Here is a 4,128-nt window from a genome sequence, read left to right on the forward strand (position 1 = left end):
GAGATCTGCTTTTGACCGCAGACGTGTGTAGCTGGGCTCTTGCCCCTGTATGTAAATTTTGTAATTTTCTCATTAACTTCTTGCCTCTTCCGATGTGGGGCTGCCTCTTCAGGCCCTGCAGGTCTAAAGAAAAGAGGAAGAGAGGATATGTTCACTGCTGTATTTCTAATATAAAACAGTGCTTGGTGGATGATTTGAATGAATGAAGTCACAGCCCAAGCTGGCCGTGGAGGATTCGGTTTACAGGTCGGCTCCCAGCTCCCCTGGGTTAAGCATTGTTCTTGCATTCATTAGAGGGAGGGAAAAGGAGTCTCTGAAAAGACAGCTTCTCTTCCCCCCTTACCAGATCATTACACTTTACTGTGACTTTGTTTAGCATGGAGCTCTAAACTCGGGGGTATTCAATCCCACCCTCCTTTTTCTAGAAGGTCCAGAGACAAAGGTGACACAATCACGATTGTGCAGCAAATGAGTGAAGCCCTGGGCTTTCTTGTGGGCATTTGGAGGGTGCAGGGCAGCATGGGCCCCAGCTGCCTGCCGGGATAGGGGCTGGGAAGCTGTGAGCCAGGTGGCCCTGGCCTCACTTGGCTGTAAGGTTTGAGAGGGGGAGGCAGCAAGTCACCGTGAGGAAGGTGAAGTGGGGCCCTCCTGTGGAGACCCCTTCACCCTCCACTCCCACCCCCACCCCTAGCCAATGCCTCCTTCTCTACATGAGTGTTCGGGCCAGTCACAGTGATCTTTGAGTACGTCCTGCTGGGTGGACAGGGTCTGCACTGGATGTTGAACTTCCTGTGAGCAATCCTGGATCGTACCTCCTCTGAGTCCCCCACCCTCGTCCCACATGCCTGGCCCCAGGCGGGGGCTGTGGAATCAATGAATCAATGAATGAATGCACGCATGGATTGTCGTTGGTGGAGAATGGGGACAATTCACAGACCGGCATTTACAGATGACTGAGCAGGTGGTCACCGTGGCCCTAGGCACATAACCATGTCCCGTTAATGACAAAGCTTCCACCTCACATCACAACAGGTGCGGCAGTTCAGAAGATCATGTGGCAGCCCATGTTCTTTCAACGCAAGAGTCTGTCCCACTGCTTACTGGAAAGATTTCAGACGTGGCTTGCCCATAACTATGTGAATTAGGCCATGAGGCCACAGCAACTGTACCAGGGTATCAGTCAAGCTTAGAGTCTGTCTGGGCCCACATACAGAGGGTGGCCTGAATGTGGCTCTGATAAGGCATGGCATCTTCACCGCAGGTGACGAGTCACCCTGGGGCCCTGGTCAAGAGGAAATTCCTCAACCCTGCCAAGTCATTGTAGGAGACCTGAAAATAGCCAACATGATCTGCTGCAAGGAATTCCGCTTGGCCAGGGTGGAGAAGACAGCCAGAAGATAGCGGGAAAAGGAGGGTTTCTGCAGAGAAGCTTCTATCCTCCCTGTACCCCATCCTTCCACCTCAGCTCCACTGCTGCACTTGGGCCGCAAGGATGGTTGTCAGGGGAGACACAGCCAGGGTCAAATCTAGTCTCCCTGGTTTGAGACGAGCCTGGGTAACATGGCGAAACCACGTCTCCACAAAAATACAAAAATGAGCCAGGTGAAGTGGCGCACCTGTAGTCCTGCTTACTCAGGAGGCTGAGATGAGAGGACTGCTTGAGCCCAGGGGTTGGAGATCATGCCACTGCACTCCAGCCTGGGTGATGGACAGAGGCCCTGTCTCGAAAACAAACAAAAAACAACAGACAGGTGGGCAAAGAAGATAAGCAGTTGGCAAATAAGCACACAAAAAGATGATCAACATAATGAGTTGTCAGAGATATGTAAATTACAATCACAATGAGATACCACTACACCCCTGTGAGGACACCTGAAATACATGAGCAAACCTGACCATACTGAGGGCTGACAAGAATGTGAAACAATTGGCTCTCTCATACATTACCAGGAGGACCGCAGAAAGGTACAACCACTTTGGAAGATAGCTTGAAAGCTTCTTAAAAAACAAAACAAAACACACCATATGATCCAGTCATTTCACTTCTAGATATTTGCCCAAGTAAAATGACTTATGTCCACACAAAATCCTGCATGTGAGCATTTACCGCAGCTGTATTCATAATCAACAAAAACTGGGAACAACCCAGAGGCCCTTCAAAAGGAGACAGAGAAGCAAACCCCGGCACATCCATAGGATGGCATGCTACTCAGCAACAGGAAGGAAGAAACTGATGATTCACAAAACAACAAGGATGAATCTTAAATGCATTTTGCTAAGTGAATGAAGCCAGAAAGAAAAGACAACATATTGTATGACTCCATTTATATGACATCCTGCAAAAGATAAAACCAGTGGACTAAAAAGAAAATCAGTGGTTGCCAGAGTCGGGAGAAAGGGCTGACTACAAAGGAGCCTGGCGAGGGAAGTTTGAGGGTGATGGAGCTGTTCTGTTTGATGCGGTGGGGGTTGGATGCATGACAGTAAGTACGTGCTAAAACCTACAGAACTATATGCCACTAAGAGTGAATTTTACACTATGCAAACTAAAAAAAACCCACAGTGTGGGGGTGGGGGAGCCAAAATGGAATGCAGATGTGACCAGTGAATCACGCTTTATCACAAGTGAGTAACACCGAAGGAGGTGAGGAACGAGGAGGCAACCTCAGTAACGTTGGAAAAGAGTGTTTTGTTTGGCAACTGTAAGGCTAAGTAAAAAAGGACTGTTCACAAACGTTGCCTTCTAGCTGGTAAATTTGTTTCTCACAGGGGTACAAATTGGTATTCTGAAACTACTGTACATGTATGCTAGGGTTGAACAAATAAGTAAAACTATTGTAGATATTGGAAGCCAGGTGTCTCATTTCAGAGAAAGAACCTACAAATAATCAAAAGGAAAATGCTATAATGAACCCTGTGATGTTGGATTGGAGAATGAATTCTGTACACACACACACACACACACACACAGAGACAGAAATAAATGTAAACACATGTGTATATGTGGGTTAGTGTACAAACCTGTGTTTCCTAACTCTGTCCGCTATGAGGTCCTAGAAGCAATTTCAATGAGCACATGTAGCACACAGGACTTGGCTTCTAAATTTAATTCTCCAGTAAAAGGAACCAGGCCTCCTTGAAGAAGTGGTTGACTTCAGGGTTGAGGCAGAAAAAATATAATGCTGAAAAAAAAAATAAGAGTGCATATAAAAATAACACAGGAGACAGGAGGGCCTTGAGACCCTCCTGCAGAGGAAAATAGGGTAGAGGTACTCACCCAATTCCTCCTGCTAAGTATAACAAAAAACCCCGGACATGGTATGTAAACCTCCCAAAGTGCTGGGATTAGAGGCGTGAGCCACTGCGCCTGGCCTCTTTCATGAGTATTGAAAAGACTGTTGTTTTAAAATATAGGTGATATTATTACTCAGGTATAGTGAGGCCAGGAAATCAGGAGATGACAGCCACTAAAAAGATTATGACTCACGGTTCTCAGGAGGACGGTGTGCCATATGGGGCCACACAGGGAAGCACCAGGGCCAGGCAGGAGGTAGAGGAAGTGAGGGGGAAGCATGGCAGGAATCTTTATCTATATCTTTATTTAGAGACAGGGTCTCACTTGGTTGCCCAGGCTGGAGCGCAGTGGTACAATCACAGCTCCCTGCAGCCTCAAACTCCTGGGTTCAAGTGATCCTCCCACCTCTGCCTCCTGGGTAACATAAGAGGATTCTGAAATGTGGAGAGAAGGTGGCAGACTGGCCAGGGACCTCTGGATGACGTGGTGGTAAGTCCCATGGTTTTCTTTTTGCCTCATATATCTCAGGCGTGGAGATAAAGAGCCCTCCAACCCAGAAACCCTAACTGGCACAGTCAAAAAACAAAACAAAACAAACAAAAAACTCTAGCCAAAGGATCAGGAAAGGGGCAGACTAACAAGAAAAACTTGTTTTCTTTTTTCTTCTTTCTTTCTTTCCCTTCCTTCTTCCTTCCTTCCTTCCTTCCTTCCTTCCTTCCTTCCTTCCTTCCTTCCTTCCTTCCTTCCTTCCTTTCTTTCTTTCTTTCTTTCTTTCTTTCTTTCTTTCTTTCTTTCTTTCTTTCTTTCTTTCTTTCTTTCTTTCTTTCTTTCCT

The sequence above is a fragment of the Colobus angolensis genome, unplaced genomic scaffold, assembly GCF_000951035.1.
Source record: "Colobus angolensis palliatus isolate OR3802 unplaced genomic scaffold, Cang.pa_1.0 Scaffold20, whole genome shotgun sequence".
In the NCBI taxonomy this organism is placed as follows: domain Eukaryota; kingdom Metazoa; phylum Chordata; class Mammalia; order Primates; family Cercopithecidae; genus Colobus; species Colobus angolensis.